The following is a 21674-nucleotide window of genomic DNA, read 5'->3' as shown; positions in this document are numbered from 1 at the left end:
TTAAAAGGAACATAATATATTTGTGAACTTGTAGCTTTACAGGAAGTGATTGGGCACAGAAATATTCTAGCAGTTGTTGCCTTTGTTGACCAATTTGACAAGAGAGATTATAGTTATAAAAAAAATGAGCTAAGAACACAATTAAGTGTGTATATAGGAAGGCTACTGACTTTTGCGTGTTGATTTTGTATCCTGCCTCAAAAAAACCATCCCTTTTATTATTGAAACAAAAAAAAATCAAATATTTGGGAATAAATCTAACAAAAGAGGTAAAGGACCTATACAAAGAAAACTATAAAACACTGTTAAAAGAAATAGAAGAAGACACAAAGAAATGGAAAGACATCCCCTGCTCATGGACTGGGAGAATAAACATTATTAAAATGGCCATCCTACCAAAAGCAATATACAGATTCAATGCTATTCCAATCAAAATTTCAATGTCATTCTTCAAAGAAATAGAACAATTATTGATGAAATTCATATGGAATCACAAAAAACCCCGAATAGCCAAAGCTCTCCTGAAAAAAAAAGAAGGGAATGGAGACATCACACTCCCAGACTTCAAACTCTACTACAAAGCCATAATCATCAAAACTGCATGGTATTGGAACAAGAACAGACACACAGACCAATGGAATCGAATAGAAAATCCAGAAATAAACCCACAGATTTATGGTCAACTAATCTTTGACAAAGGAGCAAAGACTATGCATTGGAGCAAAGAAAGTTTGTTCAATAAATGGTGCTGGGAAAACTGGGTCGCTACATGCAAAAGAATGAAGCTTGACCACTACCTCACACCATATACAAAAATCAACTCAAAATGGATTAAAGAACTAGACATAAGACCTGAAACCATAAAATACATAGAAGGAAATATAGGCGAAACACTACGTGATTTGCATATCAAAGACATCTTTGCAGACGCATCACCCAAAGCAGTGATAGTGAAGGCAAAGATAAACAGCTGGGACTACATCAAATTAAAGAGCTTCTGCACAGCAAAAGAGACAATAACAAAAACAAAGAGAAACCCCACCAACTGGGAGAAAATTTTTGCACCCAACACTAATGATAAAGGACTGATCACAAAAATCTGCAAAGAGCTGATGAGACTCAACAACAACAAAGAAAATAATCCAGTCAAAAAATGGACAGAGGAACTAAAAAGAAACTTCTCTAAAGAGGAAATGCGAATGGCCAACAGGCATATGAAAAAATGTTCAACATCACTTGCAATCAGGGAAATGCAAATCAAAACTACCATGAGATACCATCTTACACCAGTGAGAATGGCACATATTAAAAAAACTAGCAACAACAAATGTTGGCGAGGTTGTGGAGAAAAAGGAACTCTTCTGCACTGTTGGTGGGAGTACAAACTGGTCCAACCACTATGGAGAGCTGTGTGGAGATTTCTGAACCTACTAAACATAGAGCTTCCACAGGATCCAGCAATTCCACTCCTAGGTATTTACCCAAAGGACACAGAAACATCAATTCCAAAGAACACCTGCACCCCTATGTTTATAGCAGCACTGTTTACAATAGCTAAGCTTTGGAAACAGCCCAAATGCCCAAAAATAGATGACTGGATCAAGAAGATGTGGTACATATATACCATGGAATATTACTCAGCATTCAAAAAAGATAAACACATGCAATTTGCAGCAACATGGATGACGCTGGAAGGGATCATGCTCAGTGAAATAAGCCAAAAAGAAAAAGAAAAATACCGGATGGTCTCACTCATAGCAGGGATCTAGAAAACTTAAATAAGGGACCAGGAAAATGAATAACTATAAGAAAGTGAAAATCAAAATCAACAAAAACTATGAACCAGAGACACTTTTTGGGGGGTGGGGGGCGGGAGGGGAGGGATTGGGGTCAGAATGGGGGATTGCAATTGTATGGGGAATATAAAAATAAAATTTATTAATTAAAAAAAAAAAAAAGAGAAAGTGAAAATCAAAATCAACAAAAAACTATGAACCAGAGACACTTTTTGGGGGGTGGGGGGCAGGAAGGGAAGGATTGGGGTCAGAATGGGGCTTTTGCAATTGTATGGGGGAATATAAAAATAAAATTTATTATTTAAAAAAAAAAATATCATGTAAGCTAAAAAAAAAAAAAAAAAGAACACAATTAAGTGATTTGTAAGCAAGTATGGAAAATAACAGAGATGGTCCAGAAAATCTGAACATGTGCAATTGGTGAAAGACTGATTAGACTATAGCCTGTGATAAGGAAACAATCAAGGTTGCAGGTTTCACACACACTGTTTAACTTCTGAATATGTTAGATGGCCCTCAGTTAACCTTTTGTTTGGAAAAAATAGCAAAATAAAAAAGATTGACTCTACCAGTGAAACCTGGTTTTCTTAAGATACCTGCAAGATGAAACAGAGAGAGGGAGGTCTCAATAAAGTACTGTGTATGTGGCTGTTGGCACGAAGAGTTTACCAAAATCAACTATAAAAAGATGTTTTTAATTTCTTGAGAAAGTTGTGCAGTCAAAGACACGATGAGCCTTCTAAAAATGTGTGTGACAGTTTTGTGTAATCTAATGACAGAAATTTGAACAAAAATTGGGCTTGTGAACTTCCAAGAGCAACTTTCAGGCTAAGGAAGTTTCTCATCCTTGAAAGAAAGCATTTTCCATGACGCACACTTGAAAGTAGCCAAGGCAGAAAAGGGAAAAGGAAGGACCTCCAAAGGGTGTAGCCAAGAGAGGACAATGGCCTAAGGAACTGCTTCCCAACAGCCAATGAGAACATGACTAAGAAAACATTTCCTTAGCCCCAGGATGAGGAGTCCAGCTACACTTCCATATCTAGACCTGCAGGCTCCACATAGAAACCATGTCTTTGGAGGATGACGCCCTGACCAGCTAGAACCTTGGGGTTGTCTGCCTAGGGAGATTGAGAGTTGAGTACAAATGAGCATAGGTGCTATCCTTACCCCCGCTCCTCTGTATTTCTAATTCTCATTTCCAGTTACATGGCGGATTACGATTCCTTGCTTCTTTTGGGTAGATTAGACACGTGGCTATATCTGGCAAGTGAGTTGTGAGCAGAATGGACTAATGATCCATGGTAGGATTATTACAGAATTTTTTTGAATCCCATATTGATAAGCTGAAATGGGCCACCTGAGCTTTTAGTATTATGCATAATATGATATATATTACTATAGCTATATCTTAATAGAGGGTTCACATGATTTCTAATTTTTATTGTTGAAATTTCTGCGTCAAAGCATATGCAATTTTTTAAAGAGTTGGGCATTTATAAATTTATTTACTCAGTTGAACTTAAGGTATTAGGGATGGAGTAGTAAGTGGGATGTACAGAGCCTTCATGGGCATGACACCCTATGCACACTGCATACCAACAAAGTATGAGTGTCCACCTTGCTACTCAGCCATATTATCCCCGAGTTGGTCAATATTTTCTTGCCATCTATAACATCCTCTCTTCAGAATGTTCTTCCTTTACTTGAAAATGTTAAGAATGATAGTAACCCCACATGACAGTCTAAGCACAATAGCATTTTTTATTTTCAGAAGAACTGGAATGAACAGTCAACCTTCTCCATGAGCTTGGAAGAAGAGACAAATCCCATGTCTTTACAGTTTCTTGCTTAATCCAGTTTGTAGCATGTCTCCCGCCACACCAATTCTTTGCTCATGTCTATTTCCCCAGATAATCAGGTCCATAGGCAGCGAAGCCTTCAGGAGAGAAAGGGTGAATGACATCACTGTTCATTCTACCCAGCTTCACTTTCTCACTAACGACCTTGAATGTCCAAGTTTTCTCTCTCTTGCTATCATCCCACTTCACTGTAAAGCAGGTTAATTATGCAAATAAAGGCAGCAGCTGTTATGTAGTTGAAAGAACCTTGTCAAAATAACTGGTCATCTTTTGCGGCTTCATAAAAACAGGGCTGGAGAAACAGTTGAAGTTTGGCGTTAATTATGTAGCTATAAATTTTCTGCTTACATTATAAGAAAAAAGAAAGAAATGAGAGTAGAAGACTATAGATTCTTTGGCCATCTCAGATTCATAAGACATGTGATGGTGGTACCAGCGAGGATGGGAAACAGATTTTGGTGTGTCAAAGCCATGGAAGTTAAAATCCGAGCTAAAAACTCTACTCTGAAAATTCACTGGCATGATCAAACTTTAGGCATGATTATTTTTTAAGCCTCTCAAGGGAGACTTTTGGGAGGATCCTAAAAGGAAAATGATTCCAATACTTTATAAGGAAAATATTATTTCTCAATAAGATATAAAATATTTACTATCTGCCAGTGATGGTATTCTGAGTGATTTGTAGCTATTACTATGACAGCATAGTGTTTAAAGATGAATTTCATCTTACATAAGCAATAATTTGAGCAGTATATCAAAATCTTTAAAAAAAAAAAAAACCAAGCCCCAGTAAGCACAAATTGACTGTTTCTGAAAATAAGTATGTGCATATCCTTAATATTATTAGTTTTCTGGTTTTTCAAATATGCTTACTTATATTTTCCTACTAAAATAGTCTATTTTGATAAAACATCAGGAAAGGGTGTGTTGTATAAAGAGAGGGAAACAGAGACAGGATACACTTGCTCCCATATTTATTTAATCTGCCTGAATGATATTTTTTCCTTTTGGGTTCCTTGTTGGCTCCTGGAGGAATACTTTGTCTTTCTCGAGAGTGGGCATTTAGCGTATAAATCTTTCAGAAATGAGGCATACACTGTAGTCTCGTACTAATGGGAAAAAAGTTCCCAACCGGCATGCAACCTTCTTACATGGATGTTTCTCAGTCAAGAGGCCAACCTCATCCCACCTGCTTCTCCATTGCAGCCTTCTGCTTCCCTCAGGACCACCTCCGCCATTTTTGTTGATTCTTGCCTACCATAATTGTCCCTCCCATTTCTTCTGCTTAGTTCCCTCCCTTCGGACTTGTTTCTTTTTCAATAATACCTACAGTGTCTGTCTGCCATTTGTGACCCAAGCTCGATATTTCCTCTAGGTCCTTTACCACGTGAACTCTAGCTTTAACCTTCCTTTCTTTTGTTCAGTCAGGGATGTTCTTCAAAGTCCTATAGATCAGGACCCCACACTTGCTTCCATGATAACAATGACTTGGGATTATTTATTCTCTAAGTTTTCAGGTAGATAGATCTGTCTGACTTACTCAACTGGTAATGGTAGAAAAATTACTGGAGGAGGAACTAAAGTTCTGTAGCCAAGCAGAGAATTCTTTGACTATTCCCCAAAGTAAATCATGTAACAATTGCTTCTTTATCTCAAAAAGTCAATTGAATTATTATAATAACACCATCTTTAAAGTATCTCCACACCTGATATTCTATGAATGTTCAAGGGTAAGAATAACTTTTTGTTGCCCCTGCATATTTCATAATATTTGCTATAGAGGTTGAAAAATAGTGCTTTAATAAATGTAATTTAATACATGTTTAAAAGTGACGACTGATAAATGGATAGATGAGTGAGTGGGTGCATGTGTGGGTAGATGGATGGATAGACAGATATAGTTGTTTGTAATCCCAGCTAAAGTTTCTCTGAACCAGTTAAAGTAAAAGTCAAAAATTTAATTTTCTTTTTCTATATTGATCACATATGCTCCTAATGAATATTATTCTTTTTCTTCCCTTGTTTGTTTCCCAAATCTGCTCTAATAAAAGAAAATACCTCCCTTCAGAAACACCCTGTGGAATCTACCTGCTCCCTTGAATGCATCTAGTTACTTTTAAAACTTTAATTACTGAAAAAGATCCTATTTAATACAAAAAAATTATGATTTTTTTAAAAATAACTGGTTCTTGTGAGATAACAATGTTGCATAACCAAAACCTGAAATTTAATTTTCATCTATGGTAACTCTCACTGCTTCAATTTTGTGAGATCATTTTCATCAACAATTTGACAGAGAAAGGCAAAAGAAAATCATTTCATATCTTCTAACAGCTGCAGATTTATGAGAAGAGTAAATGACAGGAGTATATTTGGATCACAGTGTGAAGATGTACTTAATTCTCTTCCAACATTCATTCTCAGCCCCATTTTTAAGAACACCCATGTACACAAACCAATCCAGATATCCATGTGATTTACTGCTTTAAATTTCCAGGCAAAAATTGCCTGTAGAAAGTTTCTATAGAATGAACCTATAAGAAACTCATGTCTAGGAATCCTTTCTGGAAGATCAGGATCTCTTGTAAACGGACTGAAATACTGCTTTCTCGGGAGTCTCTTCTTTGTTAGTCTTTTTAACACCATCACCACTCCCTTTTCTAGTTTACAGAATCCAGTCAAAAATGGCAATGGAGCAGGTAGCTCCATATCAAGGTGGTAGATGGAGATGGTGATGACCTAAATCCTTAATCCAAATATCCAACCTATGAGATGATTTTCCTCCTCACTAATACACCATTCCTTCCTGTTTCAGGCATAATTGAAATGTTTCTGTCTCATCCAAACTCAAGATATTCTATGATGGTGTAAGCAGCGATCACATAAAGAGAGTTTTGGCAGGGATGGAGCTTGGGAGGAAGGGGTAATGTGATAGTGTCCTGGCACTGGTGCTTTGGCAGGCAAGTGAAGCATGTGCATATATGGACGTGTGAAACTGTACCCCCAAAATTATATCACTGTAAAAAATGGCAAATCAATAAAACTTGATTAAAAATAAATAAAAATTTAAACAATAAAGCTTTCATTTTAAATGCTATATATGACTTTTACTCAAGTGCAAGTACATACTTATCAATCACATTTCAACTTGTAGTTTCAGTCCTGTAATCATAAATTAATTTGTGCTTATGATAAGCACAAGGTATGTCATAAATTGGTAATATAATTCTCAAACTTGTATTCACTCAAAAAATCTATCAGCTAAACACTTCTTCGCTCAACAAACATTTAATGTGTGCCAGAGATTCACAATGATTTGGAGATACAGTGTTGAATAAAATACAATATCAGCCCTATAGGACAAAGGTGAGCAAACTTCTTTTGTTAAGGGATAACTAGTAATGAGTCTATATTCGTGGGTACTCAACTCTGCTTCTAAGAGAGGAAAGAGCCACAGATAATATGCAAATGAATGGATTTAACTATATTCTAATAAAACTTTTTTACAAAAACAGCTGGCAGACTAGATTTGACCTACTAGCCATAGTTTACTCATCCCTGCTTCAGTTGTTCAGAGTCTAAACCAGTACCACCCAATAAGAATATGACATAAGTCACTCATGTAAGTCATATATATGTGTGTGTATGTGTATATATACAGTATATATATATACAGTATATATATAAAGTACATGTGTATATATATATATATATATATATATATATATATTTACACTTTTAAATTTTCTAGTAGGCAGATCTTAATAGGTAAAAAGCCACAGGCGAATTTCATTTCATTTTATAATATTTTAATTTCACTTGATATTCCAAAATATTATTTCAACATGTAACCAATATTTAAGAAATTACCAGCTAAGCAGTTTGCATTCTTTTGGGACTGTGTCATTAGAATATGGTATTTTATACTTGGGGCACAACTCAGTTCCTCCTCGCTACATTCCAAATGCTTCATGGTGGGGACCTGGTTAGCAGGACCACCCAGGTCTAGACAGGTAAATAAACAGGGAACGGTCAGGATAAGCACAAGGCATTGAGAGTAAACACAAAGCAGAAAAAACCAACTTCATCTGCAAGGTGGTGGGAGTCAGAGAAAGTTTCTCAAAGGAGAGGCAGCATGTGGAGTGAACAAGAGTGCTTTAGGGCAGGGAGACAGAGAGGAAGATATGCCTAACAACCTGGAGTTAGGGGAAAGGAAAGCATCTCAAAAGAATTCCAAGCAACTCAGTGTGCATGGAGCCAGGGGGAGGGTGCCCACCCCGGAGTTGAGGCTGTGTCAGTAGGCAGGGAGTGAAGTGAATTAGATGTGACAGACATTAGTCAGGCAGAATTGGTGGAATCTGGAGATTGATTGGACAGAGGGGATGAGGAAGAAGGGTGAGAAAAGGATGATGTTGAGGGTCTTGGTTTATGTAAAATGCTCACAATGGGCCTCCCTGGTGGCGCATGGGTTAAGTCGCAGTACTATGAAGCTATTCATAGCCACTGCAGCACGAGTTTGATTCTGGCCAGGGGCTAATCCACATGGCGCAGCAGACCTCTCCTGACTCCCCCTCTGCTCCCCTCAGCAGTGTGTTTCAGTTAATCTGCCTGTTCTGCTCCCTACTCTGTCTGTCTCTTGTGAATCCTCTCATATACCCCCTCCACCCCAACCCCGCACACCTCTGGCCTATATCCCAGTTCTTGGAGGTAAAAATAAATCTTAAAAAAAAAGATGGAGTGCTCATGAGGAGGGGAAAATTTGGGGAAAGGAGGAGGCTATAGCTCCGAGTACTCTGAGCTCTGAGGTATGAGACATGCCCCCAAAAAGGGGAGACACAAACAAGCAATGCCCACACACAGAATACTCCTTCACATGCACAAAAGCCCTTTATGTCAGCAGCTGTCCTCATTCTGTGATCCAGTCTCTCTCCCTTCTTCAAATCAAGATTTTTTTCCCTAGAGGTTCTATTAGCTCATGAAGAACCTAAAATTATGATTCTGCTTGCCAAGAGCGATGGGTCTCTCCACATACGTATTACCTCTTCATTTCCAGGTATCAATTCCAATGTCACTTCTCAGTGACATTTCTCAGATCCCAACCCCAGATGAAGCTCCCCTTGCAATATATTCCATATATTTCACACTTGTAATTTCACATCGAGTTGTGTAACTGTTTGGTTATTGACTGCCTGCCTTAAAGGTAAATGTTGTTCATCAAGAACTGTGCCTATTCTCATTCCAACTCCAACACCATTCTCTGCCAATTACCTGGTTCATAGTAAATGCTCAGTAAATATTTGTGAATTGAGTGAATATACTATAAAAGTCCCGATGATATCTAAAATTATCTGGAAAGGATTGAAAACCTTTACAAGAATCAGTGCAATGGATTTTAATATCATCCACCAAATTCATTAGGCAAAAAGTATTAGCTATATTTATTGTTCTATGATTTAACTAAATTTATTTTTTCAATTCCTCACTCATAGTTGAGGTGACAAGAATGTAGTCCCTGTTACTTTCCCAGGTTGCTGGAGGCATTCCCTGCCCAGGAAGCTTCCAGCCTGGGTGGGTTATGTCAAGAGTCCTGTCCCTTCCTTTGAAGGCAGAAGCTTTTAGAATGAGAGTTAAAAAGACTCACTAGCTTCTCAATTTTCTATCCTATAGCAGCCATTTCATTAGACAATGTGTGTACAAAACTTTAGCTGTATGGTAGGTGGTAGAAGAGAGGGATAAAAGTTAAATACTGAGTTGGGGAAGAGACTGGATAATAATTTTAATGTTATTCTATCACATCAGTTTATTAAAAAACTAAGATATCACAAGTGACTTTGAATTAATGGGTTTCAGATGAGAGATACTACAAATGTAACAGGGAATATGTGCAGCCACAAGAAACATGGAGAATATGAAGACCTTCCCAGGATGTCTAACCATTGAACAGAACAGAGTCATGTCTTGTTCACCTGTGTGTCCTCTGGGGATTGTAGCACATTCAGAGCAAGTCTCAGTACTAGTTCCTGACTTAAATAGCATCCTAATTTCTCCTTCCTGATTACTCATGGAGTATCTGTTGGATCACCTTTTGGACACTGAATCAGGGATTTTGTTGTTTTTTTTTTTGGCGTAGAACTGGGGTGTAGGCCAGAGGTGTGGGATGAGGGGTGCGGGGGGATGTGTGTGTGTGAGAGGATTCATTAGAGACAGAGTGGGGAGCAGAACAGGCAGAGTCACTCAATTACACTGCTGAGGGGAGCAGCAGTTGAGACAGGAGAGGTCTGCTGCGCCATGTGGGTAGCTCCCTGGCCAGGGATCAAATTCAGGCCATAGTGGTGATTGTGCTAAGACTTAACCCCTAGGCCACAAGGGGGGGCCCTGAATCAAGGATTTTGAACCCCTCTTACTCATTGCTGTATCATCTGCATCTATCATAGTGTCTGGCACAAAAGAAGGGTTTGATAAATATTTATTGAGTAACAAATACCATGAACAGGACAGTGTGAATGAGAAAGTACAGAGCAAAATCCCCCTAGCCTTCAAGGCTCAGTTCAAATGTTAAGTCCTTATCATATTAGCTGTTCCTCCCAGACAGAAGTTTTCTCTCCTATTTCTAAGCTTCTAAGCACCTTATTTATCCCTCTCAGGAAATTTATTAAGTAGCGGCATACATAGTGGTTAAGGGTGCAATGCCTGGAACCAGGACGTTCTTGTTTAAATACCTGCCCAGGCATTTAAAAGTTGTAGTAATTTGGGCAAATTACTTAAGGTCCCTGAGCTCTACTTCCTCTTCCACAAAATGAAGAAAACCTTACCATCAATTTCAAAAGGATTATTGTGAGGTTTAATGACGCAATGCACAAAAACTTGTAGTTCAATAGCCAAAACCTAATAAGCACTCAATAGTTATTTACTATATTCACCACTTTCTACTTTTATGATGACAATTTTTAAAACTGTTGGATTTATTGAGCATATACTATATTTTCGACATGGTAGAAAACATTTTATATGGGTTTTCACAATGAAGCTATAGTTGAACCCAAAGGTTATTATTTTACCTACCTAGCATGATGAGGCTGTGGATCATGGGTAACAAATTATCTGAGGTCACAAAACTAGTAATTACATTTACTGTCATCTGAGCTCAGCTGATAATGCAGCAGCTCTGGGCACTTCTTCCATGAATGCACATGTCTTAAATCTTCTACTAGGTTATAAATTCCATAGTGGGCAAGGATCTGATCTGATCTATCTTTGGATCCCCCAAAGCCTCCAGTTTAATGACTTATGTGCCAATGATGGCTAAATATTTATTCAGTGACTGAACACAGAATAAAGAGACTCCAAAGTCATATTTCATCAGTGTCACCATCATATCCTCGCACTGGCCCTGCAGCAGTTTCTACATACATTTTGAATGGATGAGATTCCTTCACACCAGGCATCACCCACGCTAACATACACCTTAAAAAACGACAACATTAGCTTAGGAGAAATGTCACAACTGAGTCAATCTGTATGTTGTTGACTGGGTTCATCAAATATGCATATCCTAAAAAGCTTGTATGTATATCATGCCAGGAGCAACACAATTCAGAATACCCTACACATTTGAAAAGTTAAAACACATTCCTCGTAGGTGCAATAGTGGCCCTCAGAAAATACCAATAGTAACCATGATACAGAATAATGCACCACAAATTTATCAGACACAAGTGCAAGCAGCTAGGAAGCAAGTCACTGCCCTGTGAAAAGAATGAACTAGATGGGACACAAGAGTCCACAGGATCACAAAAATGCTAGAGCAGCAGTCCTCAGAGTTTGGTCCAAGGAGAGCATGAGTGTCAGCATCTCATGGGAACACAAAAGTAATGCAGATTCTCAGGCCTACCCTGACCTTCACAATCAGAAACTCTGGTGTGGGGCTTAGCAATCTGTGTTGTCACAAACCATTGTGATGACGGATGAATACATAAGTTTGAGGACCTCTGAGCCACAGCATAGATTATCACAGCATGCACCCTATTTTACAGATAGTTCTGACTACATAATTTTTCCAAGATCACACAGAGAGTTAGTAAAGACCAGAAGGTGCATGCTTTTTCTAAGATCGCACATCTAGTTAGTAGAAACCAGAATGTCCATCTCCTGGTTAAGAGTAAGAAGGACAGGGAGAGGTGAAAGCAGATGCAATAGGACTTTATATTCCTAGACATAAGTCCCATTTATATCTGGAGACAGTGAAATTATTTGTCAGTCATTTCTGGGTGACAGCTGCAGGGACTGACTCTGACAATCACTGGACCAATGGTTGGAGCATGGATTACACAGTCACACCAGTGCTCTTTACTGTAGAACATTTGATGTGTAACTTTACTCTTCCAGAGAATAATAGAGGACAAGGAAGGCAATTTCCAAAACTGTTTGGCCATAGACTCTGTACTAGATTTTTCAAAAAGTGGGAAATGCTGATCTATATTATGCTAAAATGGTGAACAATTTTCTTTATACGACTGATACATTTTTTTTTAAATGACAATCAAATCTGTCAGAATCAAAGGTGCTTAACTTATGGTGCATATTTCTAAGGGGTCCCTGATTCTCAGGGATTTATAAACTTCCTGAAATTGCAAGCAACATTTTATAGGTACATGCAAATGTGATATTTTTTTTGAGGGCTTCAGAGACTTCTATTGAGTTTTCTAAGAGACCCATGACTTATGCAATCACTAGATATATTGGTGCTTGAAGATACAGCAACAAAATCTAGACTTCTTGAACTTTAGATTCTTGTAGTAGTCTCATGCTACTACAAAATCCTCCTGATTGTTAATTCTACTTCCTTTCCAGTTTCTCTCCAGTGCACACTCTAATTTTCTTAAATTCCAAGTCCATTAACATTCATGTTAAGAATCTTTGGTGGTTCCACCATTGCCTACCAATTCAAGTGCAAATGTTTTAGACCTCCACAATACGGTTCTTCCTTTCCTGTTCCATCCCTCACTCTGTTGTACATGCAGTCATGTACCCAAAGCAAAAACTTACTTTCCCCAAAGACACACTCATTTTACCACTTTAATATTTGAAACTATTTCTATTTTCTTTTTTGGACATTTTCCCACCCTTCTCTGCAGACTTCGCTTTCATGAAGTCTTTTTGCACCCCAAATATTCACTGTATTTCCCTTTCAATGATGTCCCAAAAGAAAATATAGATTAATTTCTTGAGACTAACCATATTGTGTGTATTATATATATAATAATAGATATATTATTGCAAGTTAATCAGCACTCCTGTGCTGAAGCACAGCAACTGCTAATACTCTTGTTATTAATTTGTCACCAGATCATTTTGTTGGGTTACCCACTCAGGGCTGTTGCCAAGAAAGCAATTTTGACCTGTCAGATGTTTTATCCTGAAATGATCAGACTTTGTTAGGAAAAAAGTATTCCTTTTAGTTCAGAAATAAATTCTTATCCATTTGAAAACCAAAAGACCTTTAGATGTTTTGTATGATTTTTTAAAATTAGATCAGGCTTCCCCAACCTTTGACACAGGTTGGGGAACGGTAAAAGCAATAGGAATGAAATGGAGAGAGAAGCACCCTCCACTCAGCACACACAGGCAGCGGCTTCAATGCGAGCTCATTTCTGAGATGAAAGAATACAATTAAGAGAGATCAATAAAACAACAAAGATGTTCTCCGTCTCTTTGTTCCTCTCTTTCCTTGCATTAAAGAACCATCAAATATATCTTCAGAAGTCATGAATCAAAATAATCACTTTTTATTTTTAATACATTAATCAACCTCCAGTATTCATGAGCCCTATTCTCACTTCCATTTACCCCTCAATGGAAATTGAAAAGAAAGGAAATGGATAAAAATAAGATGTTAAGGGTAGGGTTCAGGAGGCCAGAAAGACTTTTTTATGTTGATAGAAAAATCAAAAATACAAAATTCAAGCTGAAGTTGGAATTTCCCAAGCAGGGGCACCGAGGCTGGGACTATGTAGGATGACCCTCTACAAAGAGATTGGCAAGGCTCAGTCTGAAGGAAATATAAGCACATATCACCCCTTTCTCCATCCACACATGATTTAAGTCAAGACTTAAGCAGCCTCTTTCTACCAGAGACTCATGGGATAGTCAAGGCAGAGAGAAGATTAGAGTAGGGTAGTGGGCAGCCATGACCATAGAAACAGCATAGAAAGAGCTCATAGGCAAGCTTGTCCATGTATGTTGCAGGTGTGGGGGTTCCAGTTGAGAGTCTAAAACCCTCTGCTGGTCTAGGTTCCCTTTTATTTATTCTAATCAGGAAAGAGAATTTTAAAACACCCATTTGTCCAGAGTCTACTATCAAAATCGAATCACTTTTTGAAATAAAACTAGGCACAAAACTTTGAGTTTCCATATTGAAAGAAACCTACCATATCCATTAATTTACAAACTTCAGAAGCTACTTGGGGTTATGATTTCCCTTACCTTTCCTTCCTTTCTCTTGTTGGCAGGGGTCATTTGACAAGTGCGAACAGAATGATGACTAGTAAATACAGGAGTTTAACCACTACACTGCCTGAGCATTTGTGCTTAAGCATCCCAACCATTATTTCAGAAACCAAGAACGAACTCTTCTTGTTCTCATTTTCATTTAATCCTGACATCAATTTTTCTAGCAAACTCATTTTATGTACAAGTAAAAAGAGCAAATCTAGTAAGGATAGCCTAACCAAAACACCTAATTTCTTCTCAGAAATCCACAGTAGAGTTCAGTCTTTACCTTATGTCTCTCTCTCTCTCTCTCTCTCTCTCTCTCTCTCTCTCTCTCTCTCTGGAATAATGTCTTGCTTTTCTCATTAAGTCTAATGTCTGTTCTAAGTTATGTGATGCTATAATTCAATAAATGTTAAATGATGTAAACAATTTCCATCAGATCCTTCAAAAGCACCTTGAATGGCTAGGATGAATCCAATAAATAAACTAAGAATAGTTCGATCCCCAGGAAAACTCCTTAATGGCAGAGTAACCAAGGTGCACCCAAGTTAATTACTACCAATCAGGGTGGGCAGGAAATGATTTTCTTTTTTCAACTTCAATTTGAGGGATTGATTTTATGGCTTCTCAGGTCTCTTTCACTGTTAAAATCCCACAAAATAAATGGATAATCAATAAAAGAAAAATCTGCTCTTGGCAAAAGCCAGGGTTACTGCTCCCTCCATCCTCTTATTTTTTTCCAAAATCAGTGTTACCACCACGGTAAATACCCTTCAGATACTGTTCTGATTAAAAACCTAGATGGATAGTTTTCCTTTTATAATACAAGTATGTGTGGGTAATGATATTTATTGCTATATCCCTTTACATGGGCTATCCTCTATCCCAGAACATTGCAAAACTGCAAAACTCCACATCTGAGTATTAAAACAAAAGACATACATGAACATGTACTTATTTTCATTTGAGCTTATCTATTTATTAAGCTACTTGATGGCGAATCTCCTTCTAATACAGTGCCTGAAATCTGACAAAGTGGCCAGGAACTACTATAAAGATTGTAACATTGCAAAAACTCATATATTATTGTAACTTTATTTTACTATGATATAGAAAATATGTTCTATAGCACACAAGAGCAGATTCAGCAACATAAAGCCTCATTTCACCAGGATGGTGGAGTAATAAGATAGTTTTTATCCTGGTAACTGAGGCATATTTCCTTCACATGCCAACAGGTATTATTTGGACTAATTTTGAGGAAAAGATTTCTCAATTGTTTTACATATGGTCCATCCTAATTAAAGATATACAGGTGCTATTAATATATTGTAATGATAAAGTCAGCACTGGTCACAGACTACTGCCCCGGGCAACATCACAGTCCAAAGGAATCCTCAGAGAGAAAGACTTGCTCATTCTCTGGCTAAATGCACTCAACTGGTCCTGCTTTCCAACTGATGCATAGGAGAGTCTGTATTTCCTTTCTAATAATTGCCCTTTGATCAGTTTTCAATGCTCCTACACCAAGCAATTTTTTTATTCCTTTAAATTCCTATTTTTAATTTGTAGAAAGTTGGAGAACAAAGTCCTATTAGGAGGCATTCCAAATTTTGCATGTAAGTTCAAGAGGGGACACAACTAGGAGTCAGTGAGAGTGAATGAGATTCCCTGTGCAGTTAGTAGCAGATGCCCTAGCCACCTGTTCCATTGCCAGGACCCAGGGAGCTAGGCTGCTGAGAGCCTTCTGGAAGAAAAACTGCCCTTATTCGGCCTCCTATTTTTATCTCATTATTTCATTCAGATAGTGCATCCTTAAGTAGATTATAAAGTCTATGAGGGCAGAAAACATTTTATTGTTCATCTGATTAGCTACACTACTCAATACAGTGCTAAGTACCAAGAAAGTGCTTGTATGATTTGACTGTGAAGTACCTTTCCTTAGAAAGCAGAACAAGTCCACATTAAAGTGTTAGTACGGGGCCTCCCTGGTGGCGCAAGGGGTTAAGCACCACACTATGAAGCAATCCCCAGCCTCTGCATCACGAGTTTGATCCCTGGCCGGCCAGGGAGCAATCCACATGGCGCAGCAGACCTCTCCTGTCTCGCCCACTGCTCCCCTCAGCTGTGTATTTTGGTCAGTCTGCCTGTTCTGCTCCCTGCTCTGTCTCTGGTGAATCGTCTCATTCCCCTGCATCTCTGGCCCCAGCTCTTGTATGCATGAATAGGTAGATCTTAAAAAAATAAATCAATAAAATAAAATGTTTGTATGACATGATCCATAAAATGTCTGTCATTTAGCATTAGAAGTGCCTAACTCTAGGCACTTAGAGCTGACTCAATAGAGCTGACTGATTTGCCCTAGGCCATTGTTGTAAATAAATATAAAGATTCCTTATTTAATTTACACCACTGTCATTGGAAACCAGTCTCCATCATAGTTACTCTTCTTTTTTGGATTCACAATTCTTTCATAGAGACTTTTTTCCTGGTTTATGTAATTTGTTAGCAAATTTCCATCCTGAAGCCCAACTGTACGTTTTATTTTTCACACCTTGAGTGTCCAGGAACTCATCACTATTTTTTTTTTTAAAGATTTATTTATTTATACAAGAACCAGGGTACAGGCCAGATGCGCGGGAGGGTAAGAGGATTCACCATAGACAGAGCAGGGAACAGAACAGGCAGACTGACAAAATACACTGCTGAGGGGAGCAGCGGGCGCAATAGGAGAGGTTTGTTTGCCACATGGGACCCTCGTTGGTTGGCCAGGATCGAACTGGCACTGCAGAGGCTGCAGACAGCTTCACAGCGTGGCGCTCAACCACCTACACCACCAGGGGAGGCCCTCATCACTATTTCTTAAGCTGTGCTTAACTCTCACTTTCTTGCCTGTTAAAGGAGCTCTTTCCTTTGATCATGACAGCCAAAAAATTCTGAGTGGAATTTGGTCTCACAAACAAAATGCAAAGGTACTCTATATTAATTTAAATGGCTCTGACCCATCTAGATATTTATTCTTAGTTTTTCATTTAAGATCCTAGGTTATCTTCATTTCACTTCTTTTCATCCTGCAAAAGTCACTTAAGGGATCATCTGTCCTTATGACATGTATTTTCTCAACATCAGTTTCTCGATTTGCCCAGCATGTGAAAGTGCACGCTCTCTTGGCCACTCTGCAAACATTACCTCAATCTGTCTGTATTGTTTCAGTTGCTTCTGAAAACATTGTCTAAAGCTGTAATGTGCCTATGCTACTTGTCTGTAGACACTTGGAAAGTGAGGTCACCGATCAAAATCCAACACGCGAACACTAAGCAGGGCTTCTCATTTTGAACCTGCACAGGGACTTTTAAAAACAAAGCCTCGTGTTCTTTCCCTGAGACCAAATCCCCCCAGGACAGTAAGGTCTGCGCAGTTGCTAATCCGGCTGCAGTAACCCGAAGAGTACCCCCTTTATCATGCCCTTGTTTTCTCAAAGCTAGCTTTTAAAAACACCATCTCATTTAGCAGTGAGAAAACAGGTATAAAAGTCACTTCTGTGCTCATTGCAAACATTCATTTTTCTTTATGATACTCTTGAAAATCCAGAATGACTACATAGCCTATCTTGATCCTTAACTATATTATCTGTAAGCAAACAATGGAGTAACACAGTGTAGTCTTATGGCTGGCTGAATATATTTTTACAGTAAAGTATATATAAAGGTGTAAATAAAAATATGCGTACATTTTAGAGAGAAATAATAAAATACTCGTGTACTGACAATCAAAGATTTGATATTGTCAGCATTTAAATCCCCTAAGTTCCCAGTCTACTCCCCTACACTCATATTTCCCTACCTTCTCTCTAGAGGTAGCCATTTCTGTCTTTCTCTCCATTTCATGTTCCCTTTACTCTCCTTTCTCATTGTTCTGCATTTCCTTCTCAATCTTCTCTCTCTCTCTCTCTCTCTCTCTCTCTCTCACACACACACACACACAATTTGCCACTTTCATATGGTATCTTAAATCATATTTTGTTTGATAGTTGGATTTTTCATACAAATAAAATTCAATATGTAATTTTTGTGCTAAGCTTCTTACATTCCATACACTATTTATAAGATTCATCTATGATGAAGTAGTAGCTGCATTTCATTCTCTTTAACTATGAAGTAATATCCAGTCCATGAATAAATCACAACTTGGGATTCCATCCAACAGTTTGCTAGACAATTTGAGTAGTTTCCTGATTTCTGCTATTATCAATTATAATCGAATTATGTTATCTGACACTCATATACTAGAATTCCTCAAAGACATATATTCAGGAAGAGAATTATTGGTTGCAGAGTATGCATCCACAACTCTACTGTATAATGATACACTGCTTTCCATTTGTACTAATTTTATTCTTATAATATGATTATTTCTATTTCTCAAATCCTCAACATAGTTGATACTGATCACCTTTAAATTTTTTGCAAATTGATAGGCATGAATGATATCTCACTGAGGTTTTAACTAGCATTTCCATGATTAATAATGAGGTTGAATATATTATCACATGTTTATGGTAATTGGTATTTCTGCTTTTGTAAGATATATGTTTAAATCTTTTGTTCTTATTTTCATTGTGTCATTCATCTTTTTTTTTTTTTTGAGACTAAATATTAGTCATAAACATAGCTTGAAAATAATATCTTCCAATCTAGAATTTTCTTTTGTTTTCTGGTGTTTTAAATCCATAAACAAAGCTTTAATTTTAAAGAATATAATTTATCAGAAATTTTCCTTATACTTCGTGTTTTCCTTACAAAATGTTTATTAAATTTCATAAGAACATTATTCTAGAGATTCCCCTAGAACTTTTGAAATATTATCTTGCATTTGCTTGGAATTAGTTGTAGCTTATGGTAGAAAGTACCAAATTAATTTTTTGAAAAATATTTTCCCATTAAATAACCACTTTCCAAGCATCATTTATTAGAGTCCATCCTTTTTTTACTGGTATGCACATCTAGTCTGACATAAATTAAGTTTTGCATGTGTTCTGTTTCTATTCTGAGCTACCTATTTGCTCAATTTGTTACTCTGTATATCCCTGCAGTGGTAATATATTTCATAATTACAATGATTTTAACATGACATTAAATCTGATAAAGTAAGTCTCTTATATGAAAATATTGTTCTTCAAAAATGTTTAAACTAACTTTAGATTAGGTTACTAATTTGAGATTTCTCTTCTTAATATAAATTGTTGCTACAAATTTCCCTTACATACTTTCTCTATCAAAGAAAAAATAAGCAAACACAAACATTTTCCAGTAAAAATGATGGAAAAAGATATACTTTTGAAATAGATTATACCAAAAGAGAGATGGAATGACTATATTCTTATTAGACAAAACAGACTTTAAGACAAAAATTATTCCAGATGAAGGACATTTTATAATGATAAAAGAGCATATCTATCAAAAAGATATGTTATAAACATGCATGTTTAATAGAAGAGCCCAAAAAAATAAAACAGAAACTCAGAGAATTGAAGAAAAAGATAAATCAATACACTTTGGAGAATGTGGACTGGAAAACAGAGTCACAGTTTCTCAAAATATTAAGATTAGATCTGCCATTTGATCCAGCAATTCCACGCCTAGGTATCTATCCAAAGAATACAAAAACACTAATTTGAAGGGCTATATAACCCCCTATGTTCATTGCAGCACTATTTAAATAGTTAAGTTAAGGAAACAACCTAAGCACCCAAGGGCAAATGAGGAGATAAAGAAGGCTTGGTTTATATACTCAGCCATCAAAAAAAAACCAAAAAAAACAAAAAAAGAATGAAATCTTACCATTTGAAACAACATGGCTAGAACTAGTCAGGATTACGCTAAGCAATAGAAAAAGACTGATGATTTCACTCATATGTAGACTATAAAGACACAAAACAAAGGAACTGACCAAACTAAACCAAAACAAACACTAGAAACCAGACTGTACAATTCAGGCTACTGAAGGAAAGGGTGGGATAGGTAGCTAAAGTTGGAAGGGGGCCCAGTGGACCATGGTAGAAGACTGTAGGGGCTTTGGTGGTGGGTGTGGTAACAAACATCTGAGGAGGGGTAAACCTATACCCCTAAATCACATATGGTGTTGTAAACCAATGTTACTTCAATAAAAATGCTACAATTTAAAAAAAAAAGAAACAGATTATTCAGTTCTATCCATACTCTCAATAATGCAATACTTGGTACTCAATTCAATCCTTAATCCTCAATTCAGTAATTCACTACTCTCAATAATGATAGAACAACTGGACAGATTACCAACAAGGAAATGGAAGATGCAGACAACACTATGAACCAACAAGAACTTGCAGACACCTACAGAACATTCCATACAACAACAGCAGTATGCAAGCTCTTCTCAAGGGCTCTCAAAATATTCTCCTTAATTTTCTAATTAAGAGTTATTTATATTATGTTACCTAAATTTGGGGCTTTTTTTTTTTGGAGCTTTCTACACTAGACATTGGACTGAGGTATAATGAAGAGAGTTCAGAACATAGTATCTCAGAAGACATTTGTATTTTTCACACAGCGTGGCAGAGTGGGAGTGGCCCACGCCAGGGGTCTCACATGCTCTTTCTTACCGTCCTCCTTTGACCGTCATCCCGGATCATGTGGCTGAAGTCATATCACTGTCACCAAATCCATGTTCTGGTCTGTGAGAAGCAGAATTCCCAAGTATGAAATAATTAGTTTCCTTCAGCAAAATAATTTTAAAAAAGAGCAAAGAGGGAAGGGAGCATTATGGTGGTGGCTGACAGGGCATTTGGTGATGGGTGCACTATGTTGGTTATACTGAGGTGGGGCGTGAGCCTTGATCCTCTAGTTCCAAATGCTAACAATAATGTAAGCCAGTGTTCATGCAAATAAAATAATTAATTAAAACAAAATTAGGGCCTCCCCTGGTGGCGCAGTGGTTGAGCGCTGGGCTGGGAAGCTGCCCGCAGCCTCTGCAGCACCCGTTCGTTCCCCGGCCGCTGGCGAGGGTCCCACATGACGCGCAGACCTCTCCTGCCATACCCGCTGCTTCCCTCAGCAGTGTACTTCGTCTGTCTGCCTGTTCTATTCCCTGCTCTGGCTCTGGTGAATTCTCTCATCCTCCCGCACTCCTGGCTGTACCCAGTGCTTGTATAGAAAAATAAATAAATCTTTAAAAAAAAAAAAATTAGAGGATACACACTTAACAATCTCAAAACTTACTACAAAGCAATGGTAACCAAGAGTATGTGGTGCTGGTAGGGTAGACAGAGGGATCCTTGAAATAGAAGTGACAGTACAGATATAGTTGATGGGAGTTTTGGTCAAATTATTTTCCACAAAAGTGCCAAGAAAATTCTCTGGGGACAAGTAGTATTTTCAACAAGTGATGCTGAGATGAGAGAAGTCCCACATGTGAAAGAATGATGTTAGAACACTAAGTCAAACCACTGGCATAAACTAACTCAGGAGGGATAAAACACCTAAATATCAAG

The sequence above is a fragment of the Talpa occidentalis genome, unplaced genomic scaffold (genome assembly GCF_014898055.3).
Source record: "Talpa occidentalis isolate TD23 unplaced genomic scaffold, MPIMG_talOcc4v2.1, whole genome shotgun sequence".
Taxonomy (NCBI): Eukaryota; Metazoa; Chordata; class Mammalia; order Eulipotyphla; family Talpidae; genus Talpa; species Talpa occidentalis.
Note: the sequence above shows the minus strand (reverse complement) of the source record.